Genomic DNA, 20,204 nt, shown 5'->3' with positions numbered 1-20,204 from the left:
GAACCTGTGCCAGGAGACCTCCTGTGTGCTGGTATTATTGGCTGGTGTTATTGGCCTTACACCTGCACAGTAGCTGCTATCAACATTGTTATTACAAGATCACATGTGTCAAAGAGGCAAATTATAGATCCTCAGAATCCTTTTATTGGAATGCTTAAAATGTTCTCCTTGGCTATAAAGTAGTTTTCTTTTTTTTAAAATTTATTTAATATATTTAGTTTTCAGCATTGATTTTCACAGAAGTTTGAATTACAAATTTTTTCCCCATTTCTAGACCCCCCCACACACCAAGATGGTGTATATTCTGGTTGCCCTGTTTCCGAGTCAGCCCTCCCTTCTGTCACCTCACTCCCCTCCCATCCCCCTTTCCCTTCTTCTCTTGTAGGGCAAGATAAATTTCTATTCCCCATTGCCTGTGTATCTTATTTCCTAGTTGCATGCAAAAACGTTTTTTTGTTGTTGCTGTTTTTTGAACTTCTGTTTTTAAAACTTTGAGTTCCAAATTCTCTCCCCTCTTCCCTCCCCACCCACCCTCCCTAAGAAGGCAAGCAATTCAACATAGGCCACATGCGAATCATTATGTAAAGTTCTTCCACAATACTCATGTTGTGAAAGATTAACTATGTTTTGCTCCTTCCTAACCTATCCACCTTTATTGAATTTTCTCCCTTGACCCTGTCCCTTTATGAAAGTGTTTGTTTTTGATTACCTCCTCCCCCCGTTTGCCCTCCCTTCTATCATCCCCCCTTTTTTTGTCTTCCTCCTCCTTCTTTCCTGTGGGGTAAGATACCCAATTGAGTGTGTATGGTATTCCCTCCTCAGGTCAAATCCAATGAGAGCAAGATTTACTCATTCCCCCTCACCTTCCCCCTCTTCCCTTCCTACAGAACCACTTTTTCTTGCCACTTTCATGCGAGATAATTTACCCCATTCTATCTCTCCCTTTCTCCCTCTCTCAATATATTCCTATCTTATCCCTTAAATTAATTTTATTTTTTTAAATGTCATCCCTTCATATTCAACTGACCCTGTGCCCTTCGTGTGTGTGTGTGTGTGTGTGTGTGTGTGTGTCTATGTAGGTATGTATATATATACCTACATAGACACACACAAAAGTATATATATGTATACATACACATATGCATATTCCTTTCAACTACTATGATATTGAGGTCTCATGTAGGAATGTAAACAAAACAGTTCAACTTTAGGAAGTCCCTAATGATTTCTCTTTCTCATTTACCTTTTCATGCTTCTCTTGATTGTTGTGTTTGAAAGTCAAATTTTCTATTCAGCTCTGGTCTTTTCACTGATAAAGCTTGAAAGTCCTCTATTTTATTGAAATTCCATATTTTGCCTTGGAGCATGATACTCAATTTTGCTGGGTAGGCAATTCTTGGTTTCAATCCTAGCTCCATTGACCTCCAGAATATTGTATTCCAAGCCCTTCGGTCCCTTAATGTGGAAGCTGCCAGATCCTGTGTTATCCTGATTGTTTTTCCACAATATTCAAATTGTTTCTTTCTGGCTGCTTGCAGTATTTTCTCCTTGACCTGGGAGCTCTGGAATTTGGCAACAATGTTCCTAGGAGTTTTCTTTTGGGGATCTATTTGAGGAGGTGATCTGTGGATTCTTTCAATTTCTGTTTTATCCTCTGGCTCTAGAATATCAGGGCAATTTTCCTTGATAATTTCTTGAAAGATGATATCTAGGCTCTTTTTTTGATCATGGCTTTCATGTAGTCCAATAATTTTAAAATTATCTCTCTTGCATCTATTTTTCAGCTCAGTGGTTTTTCCAATGAGATATTTGACATTGTCTTCCATTTTTTCATTCCTTTGGTTCTGTTTTATAATATCTTGATTTCTCATAGAGTCACTAGCTTCCACTTGCTCCAATCTCATCTTTAAGGTAATATTTTCTTCAGTGGTCTTTTGGACTTCCTTTTCCATTTGGCTAATTCTGCCTTTCAAGGCATTCTTCTCCTCATTGGCTTTTTGGAGCTCTTTTTCCATTTGAGTTAGTCTAGTTTTTAAAGTGTTGTTTTCTTCAATATTTTTTTCAGTACTTTTTTGGGTCTCCTTTAGCAAGTCATTGACTTGTTTTTCATGGTTTTCTTGTATCATTCTCATTTCTCATCCAAATTTTTCCTCTACTTCTCTAACTTGTTTTTCCAACTCCTTTTTGAGGTCTTCCATGGCCTGAGACCAGTTCATGTTTTTCTTGGAGGCTTTTGGTGTAGACTCTTGCACTTTGTTGACTTCAGGCTGTATGTTTTGGTCTTCTTTGTCATCAAAGAAAGATTGCAAAGTCTGAGACTGAATCTGGGTGCATTTTCGCTGCCTGGACATCTTCCCAGCCAACTAACTTGACCCTTGAGTTTTTCGTCGGGGTATGACTGCTTGTAGAGCAAAGAGTACTTTGTTCCAAGCTTGAGGGGATGTGCCGTTGATTTCAGAGCTATTTCTATACAGCCAGCTCTGCCACACCAGGACTCCTCCTTCCTCAAGAACCACCAACCAGGACCTGACACAAATCTTCAGGAAGCTCTTCACTCTTGCTCTGATCTGCCACTTAATTCCTCCCACCAGATGGGCCTGGGGCTCAAAGTAACTGCAGCTGTAGTTCTGTAGCTGCACCTCCCCCGTTGCCCCTGGGGTGGTGGCTGAACCCCGAACTCTGTCCCCTGCAGCTTTTCCCACTAACCTTCTCTGTTGTCTTTGGTGTTTGTGGGTTGAGAAGTCTGGTAGCTGCCACAGCTCACTGATTCAGGGTGCTAGGGCCTGTTCTGCCCAGCTCCTGGTCTGGCTGGTCCTGCTGCCTCCCATGCTGAGCTCTGCTCCCCTCTGCTCTCCTCTACTCCGTGCATGATAGACCTCATCCAGTGACCATCCAGGCTGTCCTGGGCTGGATCCCTGCTTCCCTCTGCTATTTTGTAGGTTCTGCAGTTCTAGAATTTGTTCAGAGACATTTTTATAGGTTTTTGGAGGGACGTGGTGGGGAGCTCATGCAAGTCCCTGCTTTCCAGCCACCACCTATATAAAGTTGTTTTCTTTTGGGTCCCCCAGCAAGTCTTAAATCTGCAGATAATCTATTCTTAATTCCTGATGTAGCTACTGCCATCAACTTATCAATGGATGCTTGTAGGAAAAATGATGGGAAGATGGAAAGCCCTTTGAATTTTTGAATGAAATTCTACTCTAGTCAAGGATGTAGGGATCAATGCCAAGACTGAAGCCACAACTCTAGCTCATCCTCCCTCAAGGCTTTAACTAGAACACTACTCCTGGATTGCTTGAATCTCTTCAGTTTCTGATTTAGCCACCTGGTTTTATACCAATACCACAGAGAATTACTAAAGACCACCTCCAATTGGAATAGACTTCCTATGCAGTATCACTGCAATTCATCTGATGACTTTACAGAACTTTTCATACTTAGTTTAATGTCTTTGAGACCTATTCTCAGAAAAAAAAATACATCAGGGATAAATGAGGTGGGATGATTATGATGTCACTTTTCCATTCTGAGAATTGAATTTCAAGTCTTGGGATTACTTAATGGGTAATTTCCAAGTTTAAGAGTTCCTGTGTTGGGGGCAGCTAGGTGGCACAGTGAGTAGAGTACCGGCCCTAGAGTCAGGACGACCTGAGTTCAAATCCAACCTCAGACACACTTCCTAGCTGTGTGACCTTGGGCAAGTCACTTAACCCCAATTGCCCATCCTTCCCCCCTGCAAAAAAACAAAACAAAACAAAAAAAGAGGTTCTTGTGTTGAAAGATTAGACACACAAGTCATCTAGGGGGACAGCATGAGAAAACTTCCTTAATAGTTTCTCAGAGGAGACCACTGACTAAAGAGGATCCTGCTGCTGGAAGACAAAAGCAATGCTATGAAGGATTGGACAACATGGACATTGTTAATTCTCCATCATATATCTCTGAGCCGTTTTCACTTTTCTAGTCCAAAGTCAATGGGGAGTCTTTATTCAGTAAAAAGTGTATTTATTTATTTCTGTATTCACTTATCTACTAATTTACTTATTTACTTACTTACAGTTTGTGTAGTGGAGAAAATAAGAAAATCTCATAAACGAACAGAAAGAAAGAAAATACTAAAAACAACAAAAAGGACCATTTAGCTGCTGGTGGCAAGGAAGCACAAGGGAAAGATAATATTGTTTCAGTTGTATGATAAATGATTATGTGTTACACAGAATAAGCAGAATTACTCAATTATTATTTTGTTTCTACTTCTTTACAAGTTATATAAAGATAAAATAGAAATACTTATGACGAAACTGAAACCCAAGATGACTGGAGATGTAACACAGCACATAGCTTCCCTCAATGAGTTTGAATCACTTGACCTAGATAAATTACATCCAAGTATGTTTCTGTTGAATTGGTGACCTTTGTGGAGTAATTCATAATGAAGTTTCATATTGTTTCCTTGTGGATGAGAGTAAATTTTCTGAAACATAATTGTGAATTCTGGGAATTGTATTCCTGGACTCAGTGTTCTCTCCCTATCCTGGGAAGGACTGAGAGGCTCTGAGCTAAGGAGGGAGTTGTGACATATTGGATCTCCTTATGGTCCTTCTTCCCTCCTTTCTTTCCCTCCCTCCCTTCTTTCCTTCCTCCCTCTCTTTCTTCTTTCCTTTCTCCCTCCCTCCCATCATATTTTTCATAATATCACTGTGACAAGAGAGATACCAAATTTGGAGTGAGGTGCTATGTGATGGCAGATGCTTTGAATATTAATCATAATAGGTGCTGATGAAGCTAAAGCTTCACTTTGCTTCTCCTTTCAACTTATGGCTAAAAGAACTCAAAGTGCAAATGAAATGTTTTACTCTGTGGTACAGAAAAACAATACCATGATCACTCATTACTGCTTTGTGATGTATGTCTATGAATTAATTGCATGAAGTGGAGGAAATGCCATGGGTGATCTAGGTGACTAGCTGGGATACACCCATTAGACAGGGCTCTGAACCTCAATAATAGCAATAGCTTGTTTTTGTAACATTTTCAGGTTGGGAAAATGCTTTATCTGTATTATCTAATTTGATCCTCATAACAACCCTGAAAGCTACATGCTGTTATTAAAGCTCATATTGCTGATTAGGAAACAGGGTTAGAGAGGTTAAACTAGTCCAGGGTAACAGAACTGCTAAGTATCATAGAAGGAATTCTAACAGGTCTTTAAACACATAGAAAGTATGTATTCTCAGTGGAATTTCTTTTATTATTCTTTTCTCAGATGTTATTACTACATAGGAATGTTGATTATTTTTGCATAATTATTTTCTCCTACTTTGTGAAAGCAATTCATCACCTTATTTTCTTTGCTCATTCTCTGGGGTGTTCTAACGATCTCACTATATCATTTGGAAATGGCAGAATTTTGTCTCCCTCTTGACAATGCTGTTGCATTTTATTATCTTGTTTTAAAGCAATGGATGATTTTTCTGAAAATACTTTAAGTAATGATGAAAAAAGAGAATTTTGAGGCTACTCATGGTGTATTTGGAATGCTTCTAATGTTAATTCACTATAAATCAATCAATTAATCCATCAAAAGTATTTATTAAGCACCCACTCTTTGACAAACCGTGTGCTAGGCACTTGGCATAAGATTATAAATAAAACAATCACAAGAAGCTTACATTTTAACAAAATATTATTAGCACTGCGAGTATATTAAAGCATAACATACAATTTAAATATAAGAAAATGCTCTTCTATTTTGCAAAAAATATGTTTCTGCATTTATTAAAATAATCATGTTTTTGGCATTTATATCATTAATTATTCTTTTTTCCTCCTCATGCTTAACTATCCTTGTATCTCTGATTTGAATATAGCTTGTTCATAATTAGTTCCTAAATGTATTGCTCTTTGTCTCTTTGAATTCTATTTAATATTTCTTTGTTCGGTGCTTTTATAGTGGAATAATGGAATAAATGAAGGTCAAACCGCAGGAAAACAGAGAACATTTAAAAAGAAATTGCTCATTCTACTTTAGGTGACACATTTATTAGTTAAGTCAACTGACATGTTACCTTTTTTTGCAGGGGGGAAGGGAGGGCAATCGGGGTTAAGTGACTTGCCCAAAGTCCCACAGCTAGTATGTGTGTCAAGTGAGGCTGGATTTGAACTCAGGTGCCCCTGACTCCAGAGCTGGTGTTCTACTCACTGCACCACCTAGCTGCCCCTTGTTACCTTTTCAATAGGAACTGGAAAAATGTATAGCACTTCATTAGCTCAAAAAACATACAAGTCAGAATAACAAAAAAAAGGAAACATTTTTCTTTCGGGGGCCCCATTTCTTTAGAAACAGCTCTATTAGCAGGACAACAGCAAAATTATAGGTAAATTGTAAATTTACAATTTAAAACAAGGTAAAATTACAGCTTTACAATAACTTGAATGTTTTTCATCTATATCCTTTTGCTACAGTGCTTGAAACAATCAAATCTTAGTTTGCTCAGTGGAAGAATTCCAGCTGGGGATTAGCTCCTTAACCCTGATTATAATATACCCCCAGGAATTCACTTGGCTCACTGAATGGTGCTGCCCAAATAAGGATTTTGCACATCTGGTTGAAATGCATTAACCAGTGAGATGACCAGGTTTGAATCCACATTGGTACAAAGCTGACTTTATCTCTATAAGTAGGTGAGCTGAAGTTAAGAACTGCTCTGCAGGAATTTTCAGTTAAGAACTTTGAGAGATACCCCCAGTCACCACGGAAAAGCTAACTTCTACCTTATAAGTTTCCTGGGGGGTATCTTTTTAATATCCAGTGGGAAGTACAATTATTTCATTTTAGCACATCCTTATACAAAGTATTTTCTAACAGCATGTTAGCAATATACTTCATGTTTCACTATGAGCCTATTTTTGCTATAACAGTAGTTTATACTAGTACGTAGGCAGTAAATTCCTTGTTTTTCTATAATCCAACTTGTAGATTATCTTTTAGGAGTCTTAAATGTTTTTTAATCGAAAGTCTATTAATCACTTTTATTAATAGAAACTTAAATAGGAATTAACAAATGGAGATATCATTTATTCTTTAATTTTTTCATTCCACAAATATATCTGCCAAGAAAACCCTATATGGGGTCATGGAGAGTCAGACATGACTGAAATGACTGAACGACAATCCAATAATATCCTGAAACAACTTAGAATGCCTATGCTGTAAATAATCCCTGCTGCCCTTATAGAAAATATGGCAGACACCTAAGCTATTGAAAGGGTATTATATAATATAATCTTTCCTTTTCTTTGCTCATTTCAGAAGAATTCTGGTTCTTATCTGAGCTAGGATCTATCTAAAGATCAGTGCCAGGTAGAATGAAGGAGAGGCAATTCCAGGGGAGATTGAGTAGAGTTTTTGGAAGCCATTTATGATAACGGACAACAGATTCGTATTAACAAATAACTGAACTAAAACTACATTATGCATTTGGCCATGTCTAATTCAGTAGTTGTAGTGTCCATGAATCATGAACCCTACTTTAGAATATCATAATAAACCTGAAATCCTGTGGAATATGCTCCAGTACCTATACCTAAATTCACTCAACGATCATGTCTGAACACTTACAGTATGTGTAGTAATCTGGGGCATGCCCAGAAAATTTACATCTATCAATTCATGGAAACCATGCTAATTCATTACAATGTTTTCTTGAAGACTTAAGATTCATGATCGCAGCAGCATAGATAGTCCCTCCACTTAAAATTATCACAAGCTCCTCCATGTCTTTGAAGATGGAATTCATTAAAAAATACACCACTTTAATTCTCTCATTATGAGCTCCACCAAACTTAGCCAGGTGTGTCCTTAGATGAGAAATGTATAGGCCACCACTGGGTAAATGCCAAATCCACATGGGTAGGAACTGTTAGAGCTTGTGCTATGCTGTAATAGCTTTAAAGATTCACAGTTTACCTTTACATACCACAGTAAGGCATGAGAGGAAAATTTTTAGCAAATATCATTACACATACTTCAAAACTGCATGTGTTTTTATATATACATATATATGTAAATGTATGTGTGTGTGTAGATAGATAGATATTGCATTTTTCAGTTGTGTCTGACCTTTTGTGACCCCATTTTTTTGGCAAAGATGCTGGAGTGGTTTGCCATTCTCTTTTCCAGTAGATCCAGTGGATCCATTCTGTCAGGCAATCAGAAGTTAAGTGATTGCTCAAAATGATTCAGATCTAGTAGGCTAAGGATTCAGAAAGGCTTGGGTTTGGGACCTGGTATTCTCTTTTCCTGATCTAAATTAGCATTATAACCATGGACTATCCACTTAATCTCTCACACAAAATTAGAGATGAGATTTCTATTTGTATCAGGAGTGGGGCTTCCACACTATGCATTTTTCTACACTGATGAAATTACAAGTTCAGGCCATAAATAATGTGCAAATTATTCTTATGCTGTGAATTATATTTTGGAGCTTCTTCTCTCCCCTTGGTCTGGATTTTATTTCACCCTTACAAATATTTCTTATTTTTAAAAGTCATTCAACCATACAATTGCAACAAGTAATTCAAATATGCTCCAAAGTGTTTAAAGACAAAATACTTCTTTGTTCTATTATTCTCAAAAAGAAAATTAATCTTTGGGTGGATGGGTTGGGAATTCCTCTCTTAAGTGCTTGTTTGATTTGTGGAGGCACCTAACTACACAGTGTTTTCATAGCTCAAAGTTGTGTGAGAGGTTTGCCTAAGAATTCCTGGTGCTTTTTTAAGCATCTCTGTCAGGATTCCCTCCTTGTACAGTTGCCTAATTAGACCATTTGAATTCCTTAGTGAAAGATAAGGGAGAAAAGAAACTCTGGTGATGGGCAGCCACTCAAGAGTAATAAATCATATGTTTAAACAAGGTGGCTTAGTTTTGCCTGTCAGTCTGTCATCAAGTGAGTGGAGGAGGGGAGGTTGTGGAAGTGGGGTAACAAAGGGAGAGTAAAGGAAGGGCAGCTCTCAGAGGAAGCAAAGAATCTTGCTAGACCTGAACATCTATGCGCAATTGAGGAACAAACAGAGAGACAATGGTTTAAAATCTCCTTTTTGTAGGTTAAATGACTATTGAGACTCTGGAACCCTTGATTTAATTTATCAATCTAACTGCATGCCACAGAGATAGTCCAATGCTGATGAACTATGAATAAGGAATGGATTGACTCTTATATACACATAATTCTGGTTAGCAGCAGTGGGTATGGAAAGGGTAAGTAAGGCTCACATAAAAATAATAATGACTTTGAAGAACTTACTTTGATAATAATCCTTTTATTTGACTGATTTCAAATATCTATATATTCTTTTGGAGATAGAGAAAAGGAGAAAATCAGAATAAAGTCTTTCAATTAAGGTATGCTGGAGCTTATTGTCCCAATCACCACTTTCATTAGCAAGTCAGTTCTACAGAGTTTGGATATTTTCCCCTCAGAATTATTTGGATAATGCAGAGGTATTTGGAAGTATCTTCCTCTAATATTACAGCCCCTATACGGTGTATTTGTACTCCTATATTGGTAGACTCAGTGGTTTCTCTTTAGTATTAATTAACCAAGAAAACCAATTAGATTTTACAAAGGGGGCATTTACTCAGAAGCCATAGCAATACCTGAAGTACAAAAATCTCAAAAAATGGAAACACACCCCTTTCTACCACTTGGTTCCTAAAGAGAGTGGATTCAAATTTAAAGTGGCTCTTACTAAAACTTTTTCTCTGTCAAATTCACTACTAGATGTGGTATAGTCAAAGGACCAGTTTGCTAGCTTGCTTAAAGAATATGGTGTCTCAGCCACCAGGTCCATTCACTGCCAGACTGGATTGATGCAGGTCTCTCCTCAGGGTTGTCTGCTCACTGGTCTTGAATAGTGTAGTTATAGGTCACTCATTTATGGAATTCTGTTTCTAGATCTCTTTCGATTCTTCTGACTTCAAAGAGATCACAAAATGACAACTGAGTTTATCCATTTTCAATAATCATTCCCCTAAGATCACGAAAGAATACACAAAACACAATCAGAAGAATTATAAGTACCATGTGTTCATAGTCACAGAAAGGTCCCCATCAGGAGATAAGGCAGCTTCTCTTACCTCTTTCCCCATCTTGGAACTTAAAATATTTCTTTCTCCTCACTGGAAACCTTTGAGGGAGTTTGAGTTGTTTGATTGGAGGCTTTTGTGTGCACTCTCAATTTTGATTCAACCATTATTTAAGTTTTCTCAAAGGACCACCACCACCACCACCACCACCAACAATCTCTCTCACCTTTTAGCAAGAACATAGGAAACAGTGGAGATACCTTCTACGTAATTGAGGGCAGGACCCCTTCATTATGAGCCATTTCCAGAAAAATGCCTCATCAAGATATTGCTTAGATTTTAGCATTCTCTAACAATTGGTTCCACATGAGCCGGTCCCCAAACGTATAGGCATTTCTGCACTTTCTAATTCAACTTACTGTGTTGCAAGGTCTTTGTGGGCTGGTACTGTGACATTTATCTTTGTAGCACCCCTTCTTCTATCCAAAAAGAGCAGATATTAAAGTGTGTTTTACATGCTAAATTCTCTATCTCAATACATACATACATACACATAGATATACATATGTGTGTACATATACACACATGTAGTTTTAATTTAAATTTGAATATAGATGAAATGAGAAGTATTCTATGCTTTTGAGGTTGCTTTGGATATTGATGAAGAAATTAGAAGCTGAAGTGGCCAAAATTTCCTGGGTTGACTAAAATATAAATCTCAAAGTTTTGGCAGCTGTTTAGTTCAACAACCATTTGTTGTCTATTATGTTTAAGGCACTATGCTATGTGCTAGAGGATATAAATGCCAAAATTAAAAGTTCCATATAGGACTTTTATATATTCTATTGGAAGAATATAACATGTACACTGATAAGCAACACTAAGGTATTTCAAAAGAAGAAAGAGGTCCAAAAATGGTCAGAGTTGGGAAGCTTGAGAGTCAAGGAAGACTTCTGGTAGAAATTTTCATTGGAATTAAGCTTGAAGAAAGAAGATAAGAATTCTAAAAGGTGAAGATAACAAATAATTGTATTTTTAAAAATGATATTTTTTGAATTAAATTGAATTATATTCATTCTAGGCAAAGGAAATAGCTTTTTGAATCTCCTAGTGGCATCACTGGGCCCAAGTGTATGGGAAGTTTGGTGAAATTTTATGTGTGTCTTCAAATTGTTTTCCAGAATGTCCAAATCAATTCCTACTTCCCTCAGTCTCTTCTCTTTCCTCCCAGCCCCTTTAACAACTGTCACATTCTTTTCTATATCTTCGTCAGTCTGACAGGTATGAGGTAGTTAAATTTCTATTTCCATAATTATTAATGATTTGGAACATTTTTATATGGTTGTTGATAACTTTTGTCTTTCTCTGAAAACTGCTTATTCATTTCTGTTGACTATTCATTGGGGAAATTGCTCTAATCCTTATGCATTAGAATGAATTCCTTATATACTTTGAAAATGAGAACTTTATTAGAGAAACTTACTGAGAAGATTTTGTTTTTACCAATCAACAATTTTCCTTCTAATTTTAATTGCAATGATTTTGTTTTCACAAGACATTTTAATTTTATGTAATCAAAATTGTCTATTTTATTATCTATACATTTCTCTATTCCTTGTCTGATCATAAAATCTTTGCTTATTTATAGTTACAAAACATTTTTTGGTTGTTGTTGCTCCTTAAACTTATTTATAATGTTAGGTTTTATATCTTGGTCACATATCCATTTGAAATTTATTTCAGTAATTATTCTTAGAACTTGAATTGTTGCTTTTCAGTTTTCCCAATATCAACTAGTTTGAAAGTAAAAATGAGAGGAGTTGACAGCTGATTTAGAATGGGGTAGGTTAGAGATGGCAAAAAATTGAGGATGGCAATCAAGTTGTGGGTCTTGGTGACTCAGAGGGAAGTGGTACCTTCAACAATAATTTTTTAAAAAGTTTAAAAGAGGGGAGGGTTTGAAGGAGGAAGCTAATGAATTCAGTGTTGGACATGTTAACTTTCAGATGTCTAAAAGAGAAATGGAAGATTAAAAGTCGATGGAGAGAGGTTAATGCTGGATAAGTAGATTTGCGAATCAACATTATAGAAAAGACAATTGAATTCATGGGAGTTGCTGAAATTTTCAAATGAAATAGCATGGGAGGAGGAGACAATAGGGCCCAGGACAGAGCTCTGTGGGACACTCAAAAGTAGTAGACATGACCTGGATTAAGATTCAGCAAAAGAGACTGAAGAGTGATGAGACAGGGAGAAGGAGAACCAGGAAAGTAGCTTCATGGAAACCTAGAGAGAAGAGCAATCAAGAAGAAAGTGGTCAACACTGCCAAAAGCTTCAGAGATGGTAAGAAGAATAAGGACTGAGAGAAGACACTTAGATTTGTTAACTAAGAGATCAACTGGTAACTTTGGAGACATCAATTTCATTTGAAGGTTGAAAACCAGACTGCAGAGAATTAAGAAAAGTGTAAGAAGGATGTAAGTGAAGACAATGATTATGGACGGTCTTTCCAATGAGTTTAGTGACACAAGGGAAGAGAGTTATGGGACAGTATCTAATGGGGATGGGGTTTTTTGAGGTTATTGTAGATTAACACTTTTATAGATAGGTAAAAGAGTCATTAAGCAGGGCAAGATCAAAGATAAGTGAGAGGGCAAAGATGAGAAATGGCATAATAGACTACAGGAGAAAGGATTAGATGGGATCACTTGTGCATATAGAGAGTTTTGCTTTGGCAAAGAAAAAGGCCATCTTTTTGAGTGAGATAGACATGAAGAAGGAGTTAGTGGCAGGACATATCTGAGTAATGTGAAATGAGTAGGAGGGAAGAAGGTGGAGTTCTTGGCAAATTCCTCCATTCTAAAAAATGAAATATGAGGCAAATTTCTTGTCTGAGAGGTTGGGAGCAGAGGAAGCCATGGTAGGTTTGTGGAAAAGTCGCTGTGGTGAGTGGGAGAGTGACTATATTAGGGAGATGTAAAAGTATTGCCTTTGAGGCAGTAAGGGCCATTTGAGGCTATGTAATATAAATTTGCAGTAGACTCAGCAGTTTTATTATTTTCTACAACTTCCTTCAGCAGCACGTGAGTGGGAGTGAAGGCCACAGAGAGGTAAGGTGAAGGTGAAGGGGTAAAACAAAGCTGAGACTTTACAGGGTAAGATCAATGATAGGATAAGAGGGCAAAGTACTTGATGGACAGTGTAGAATTGTACTGGTTCACCAACAGGTTAAGATGAGGAAGTCAAAATAATATAGCTGATGCCTTGGGAACGATCTGAAGGGTTGAAGGTTTGGAGATCATGGTAAGAATGAAAAATGTTAGGCAGATGGAGATGTGGAATGACAAGGTAGTGTGAAATTTCCTATATCATCCTGCTTTTTGATGCAGGAAGTAAAGTATAGTGAGTCATGGGATCAGAGATGGAAGATGCGATAATTCTAATAGAACAGGAATTTTTCTAATAACAAGAAGAAAAGAAATTGCTAAAATTTTCCAAGCCAGAATGTTCAAAATGAACACTTATTTTAGGCTTAAATGATCTAAAGAAGTTCAAAAGCAAAAACAAATAAAAACAACTTCACTAAGATAGTCATTTTTATAATCTTTAGGCACAGAAATCCCCCTGTTCTGTGATATCAAATGACTGAATCCATTACTGGCCTTGCAGTGGATTTTATCTTTAGAATTTTTAGTCTTGTATTTTTGAATTCATTATTGAGACATGAAAAATTGAATACTCTTTGAGGATTTTAAATGAGTAATGTGGTGACTACCAAGTAGGGGAAACATATTGGTCTTGTCCCTGTGGTTGTAACATATAGTTCCATCTCAGCAAGAATCCCAAATGATAAGAGGAAGCCTACTGAATATGAATTAGTGTTATTACAAAAATATTTATGTGTATTTTATTTTTATGCTCCTCTTCCATTTTGTTTTGTAGATTTGTTGTTGTTAGAAGCCAGAGGTATCAATATGATATTTATAAGCCATGACCTAACAAGAAAGAATTATAATAATCTCTAAGTTCTCTGACCCCCCAAATTATACGATTTTGCTTACATTCTGTATTGGCGTTCCATAATGCTTATAATATTAAAGGCTAATATTTGTATTTGGAGGGCTAAAACATGTTTCCTTTTGTATCTAGGCATTTTATGATATATTTATTGAATGATATAATGGTAGGACTTTAGAGCTGGAAAATTTCTTAGAATTCATCCAATGTAGCTATTTTATATTATATATGAGGAAACCGAGTCTCTGAAATGTTAACTCAACCAGTTTGCAAAATGAGAACTTGAGAGAAACAAGGCCTCTTCACCCCAAAAGTCAATGTTCTTTCTCGAATGAATTATTATGATTTTGACATTTATTTTGGAAAAAACTAAGTTCAATATGAGAAGGCTTGGTTTTAATTCCTTTCTCTGCCACTTATTTCTATGTGAAATTGATCAAATCACTTAACCACTCAGTTTTATTTTCCTCATCTGAAACATGCTCACTGCCTACCTTTCATGTTTTCTGCAAAAAATCAATTAGGAATCTTTGGGGGGAAAAGCCCAAAGCAATACATAACTTTCTTGGTTTTTGCTTAATAGCTTCTAAAACTCAAGGCTATGTGCACATTTATTAATGATCCATCAGTTTTGGAGTACCTAAGTATTTGTGAAGGTTGCTATGCTATTATGAAAAAAAATACAGTTGGGAAATAACTCTCTCCAACAGACAAATAGTTTATAGCAAGTTGGTAACACTAAAAAGCAGTTTATAAAATGAGATGATAAGAATAAAGATACTGTAGCAGGAGGTATGGGCATACCTATATTTTAACATCATGCATGCAGAGCAGACAGAAACAGTTTGTGGCCAGTTCTTTTCAGTTCTATCACAAGAGTGAAAAGAACAGACAGCCTGGTACAGCTCAGCTGCTCTTTCCATCTATTTAATGAGTTTCTTAATGCACCTCATTGTTCCTCAGTATTAGAGGAACATATGGCACATTTAACCCTTAATGGTGAATCTCATTTGACTTGTTCTGATGTTTTATTTTTTTTTCTCCCAAAACTTTGCAGCACGTTTCCATGGTCTTGATATGAGATAAGAAGTGGTATAGTCATAATTAGGTATCTGATTATCCGTTTAAGGTACTATTTCCCTCTTCCTCCATTCTAGTGATCACATTTAAAACTCCAGCAACTTCAGAACAAATATTACTTTAAAATAACTGCAAACATCAATGCTTTCCTGGAGAAGCATTAGCTAAAAATGATTAACTGTCATCACTGTTACCATAATCTGTAAGGTTAAATTTTCATGGGATAATTTCTCAAGTGGCCTCTGAAATTAGACTAAATTGTTACTGTCTTATAACAAAACTGCAGTGTCTTTAAAATTAACATAACAAAATAATTAGAACTGATCTAAAAATAGCAATCATAATTATCAGGCAAGGTTATTTGATTAGGGCATGATTTTAAAAACTTCTTGTATAATGAATCCAAACAGACAAATCTTAATATTTATTTAAAGATTCAATATAAGTAGTGTACAGGATTATAACTGATTAATTACAATAAGGCTAAGTAAGAGAATTCATTCTTCCCCAAGAGATTCCAGACTAGGCCTAATATTAACTAGTTTGTGGCATTCAGTTTTGATGTGCAGCTATTATTTTGCAAGCTTTGACTTTGAAGACATTGATCAAAAACTACCACCTTCTACCACACACAATAACCCTGTCAAAGGCCTGACAACACCTCATAACAACAACCTTATGCTCACAAAAGAAACGTATTTCAAAGACAACACAAAACCAAAAGATGTGAGTGGCAAATTGCCAAAGAGGAATTGACTTTGCCTCCTATTCAAAACTCTACTTATGAATGTATACCATTTTCTTACAGCACATCTCTTTTAATTGGAACAATCCTAATGAATCCTTCAGAGGAGAGACTGGCAGAAGGAACTGAGGTCAATGGAAAAGACAGGGGTGGGGGGTGAAGGGGAAATCCACTGATGCTTTACAAACTCATTCTCTCACAGTTTATACCACAAATGATTAGAGAACACTAATTTCCTAAACCGAAATAACAGATGTGTGGGAAGAGACAGCTAAGGATTTGCGTACATTTGAGGAAAGAGTCTCTCACTGATGTGCGTATTTAACTTTCATTTATTTTCACGAGCATTGAGCATAATAAGAGATATAATAAAGGAGAAATATATCTCCTGGGCTTACCAATTTGGTTACAAATAGTGCTTGTCAGGGGCAAAATTTTTGTTTTACAAAGTTCATTATCATAAGTTTTCCAACCTTCAATATCAAGGCTCTATGACAATAAACTTGATAAAGGGAGAGCTTTTCAATGTCAAACTTTTGGAAAGAGTGAAAAATCTGCATCCAACTGGATATTATTAGGAAAAACCTGGCCTTTTCCCCTCCATACCACCAGTTTCTAGCATAACCAATATATAAAGTTATAAACAGTATGATGCGGTTGAGTTTAGCAGAACCACTGATCAGTAACTGTGATGAAGTCAGAATATGAGCAGGTTTTGTTGGATAAATTTGTGGAGTGGCATGAAGAGGAACAATGACATGGGAGTTTATGTTCAGCTATAGCTTAAAAATCAAATTATTCATTTTTGTTGACCATGAACCACAGATTATTGTTTTATCAAAGCCCAGGCTGCTTGTCTCTTTGCTTTTGTGCATGGCATCTCCTGTTAAGGAAAGTAGTCTGCTATTCCATAAGCTAGCTACACTTGCTGTCTTGCCTTTTTCTTTTTGAAAATCGTTCTTCATTTTTCTTTTTTATTAATTGGTATATTTGTCAACATCTTCATGGTGATTTTGCATGAATTTTATTTGTGTGTACAAAAATGTTTCATTTAAAGATAATGTCTCTAAAATGTATTGCAAATATAATTTTGTAGCATTCTAGTCATCACCACACCATATCCCTAAATGAATGTTATTTCAAATGGAGTGCTTCAGAAAATTAAACTAGCATAATTTAGATATTGCTACCAAGAGCAACCATTTGCTAGTTTCCCTCATTGCAAAGAGACCCATTATTTTTTGTAGCAAGTGGAAGTCAGGACTTTAGAAGTATGTGCAAAATGTAATTTTATCCTTTAAAATTATTTAAATGATTTAAACTGTAACGAGTTGGCCACCTTGTAACAAATCATAGATGATCTCCACCTTTTACAGAAAGCAGTGCTTCTTAGAGTATTAAAATGAAAATAATTTGGATATATGTTCAAATGAAGAAAGAAAAATGCTATGTTGGATTAGTGATGTCAATGAATACAATTTCTCTAATGGTTCAGATTGCAGCCTACCTACACCTTTTCATCTCTTGTGGCTCTTGTACACATCCTCTGGGAATTTCTCCACAGAGAATCTATGAAGAAGAGAGAATGAATTATACCCAGGGGATAGAGAGTTAAAGTTTTGGGATATGGTCAGAGTTTAAAGGAATGGGAAAATCAGAAGAGAAAGCATTTTTTCCTATTTCTTTCTCTATTCCCTGCCTTCATGACTTCCAGCTAAGAAGTAGTTTGGGAATGAAAGACTACAATTTCAGTTCCCATAAAGTAACTCACTACCATGGAAAAAAGCTAAGGATGGAGAAAATGTGAAAGAAATGGAACACCTGCCAATGACTTAATTTGAACTTAATTCAAATGTTGATTAGCAATAAAAATCAATGAGGCTACAGTACCTTAAAAACCAGTGAAGCAAAAGTAGATAAACCAGAGAATTGTAGTCCTTTCTATATTTGTGCTTTATTTGGCTTTTTACTTATCCAGTAATTCTCACTTAAGCTAGAGCTCTCTAAACTCGTCCTAGAATCTTCACCATCATTCTTAACTTCATTTTTTTTCTCCATTTGCTTGTTTCCCTCCCAGCTATGCTTCTGACTTTCTGGATTTTATCAATCTTATCTCAGCTACTGTCTCACATTGGGACTTCTCTCAGACTCCACAGTGTCTTAACCCTGGAACATCCACTGGTGAATTCCTGTTAGGGTCTCCATTTTGGGGAGGAGTTTAGGCTGACCAGCTTTCATTCTCCTGGTTATGCATTTTACCGACCTCAGGACTTTAAATCCATGTCCCTATTACAGGTACCTTCCTCTTCCACTCCCTCCTTTTTTTTTAAATCTCCCTTTTGTATGCTTTCTTTCGCCATTAGAACATAAGCTCCTTGTAGGAAAGGACTTGGTTTTTGCTATTATTTGTATCTCCAAAGCTTACCACAATGCCTAATGTGTAGTAGGTGCTTAATAAATGCTTTTTGCTTTGCCTTTTCTTTGTTTCTCTCCCAGTGCCTAACACAATGCACTATACATTACACATTACTAGATGCAATAGTAGTTGAATGAATGAATAATTTTACACCTGTCTATCCCAATCTAAAGGATTGTGTATAAATACCTAAAATTTATTTGTGCTGCCAAGAATACCCACTTGTATATGATGGTGATATAATTCTGATATTCAACAATGTCTTAAATGACTAATCATCATTCTCACTTCTCATATCAATTTCCCTAAAGTCTACCTGCTCCCGTAAGCTTCAGTATTGTTCTCTGTATACCACAACTATTCAAATAACTCTAGAATAACAGTGAATAATTTTATCCAGAATATATTATACCATATCACTACTTACTATCTTGAGCTGAGATTATGACAATCTTCCCAACCATAAAGTTTTCTTACTTTACAGTGCACCTCTGTGCTATATGCTTAGCCATAATGCTTCTTCATGGACTACTGGGGAGTGGATATTGAAATAAAAGATGCCCTAGAATTTGGGCATTTGAAGATACTAGTTAAGGCATATACTCAGACATTTAAGGGAAATCAAGACATATGTGAACTCTAGACAAGGTGTACAAGTTGTATTTTTGTTACCGTCATGATCTCCTTTCACTCACTTGCCATTGTTAGCACCTCAGGTCAAGTTGGTATTAGCTTGTTATGGTACTGTTGACTAGAAGCTTTGAAATTTCATTAAAATACAACACTGACTAACACAGCTTTCAATGTCTGCTGGCCAGGCATGTTATATTTCACCCTTCTGCCAGAGTTTTCTAGTATTCTCCAAGGGGATTTTCTAAAGAGGTTTTCTACCAATGGCTCCAGCCCCTACTAATGATTCTCTCAATTACAGGGTATGTATCCCCTGTGCTCCAGTTCCATTTAGTCACTAAATCTGTCTAGGTTTTATAAAATATACCTTTTACTTCAAATATCTCTATCTCTGTCTATCTCTCTATCTATCTTAACAACACTTGGGGGCACAATTTCTTCCTTACTGTAATACTACCTTAGACTTTGGGGAGGCAAAGGGGATCAAGTTCACAGTTTAGCTCAGTTCCTATATAGTGCAGTGCCAGTTCCAAGTCCAAAAACCCCCTTGGACCCAAGTTCCAGGTACTCTAGGTTCTCAGGCCTTTCTTGATTGGCTGACTACAACATCCTTCCTGGAGTCCTCCTCTAAGGTTGCCATGGCTTTGACTTGGTGGGGATTACTGCTGAAAAGGACAAAGGAAGTAGAACAGAAATAGAAACATTTAAAACCATAGCACCTAAAAGGAGAAGAGGAGGGAAGGAATCTCTCTTCCCAGTTCAACTTATGGTCCCAGCTCTATAAGTGAATGGTGTGTAATCTCTGGATTCAGCAGAGAAAAAAGAATAGGACCATCCCAGGCTGACAGTTTTAAAGGGGTAGCCTATTCATTCTACACAGCCCATTAAAGGAATCTGTTCACGATGTAGCCTTAAGAGAATACAGAAAAGCAGAGTGCCTCCATGTAAGGCAATCTGGGCATGCTCCAAGTCCCCATTACAATAACATATATGAGTTGACTGATCTCAAAATAAACACTTTTACATTATGAGAAGGATTTTCTGATGTAAAAATTATCTTTTACAAGAACTAATATGGTATATATATATATATATGACTATATACACACATGTATATGTATGTGCATGTATATATTTGTATATATCCATATTCATACACATATGTATATGTTTCTCTATCATCTATCTATCTTTATGTCTATCTATCTATCTGAAAGAAGTGTTC

The sequence above is a fragment of the Trichosurus vulpecula genome, chromosome 9 (genome assembly GCF_011100635.1).
Source record: "Trichosurus vulpecula isolate mTriVul1 chromosome 9, mTriVul1.pri, whole genome shotgun sequence".
NCBI classification, from domain to species: domain Eukaryota; kingdom Metazoa; phylum Chordata; class Mammalia; order Diprotodontia; family Phalangeridae; genus Trichosurus; species Trichosurus vulpecula.
Note: the sequence above shows the minus strand (reverse complement) of the source record.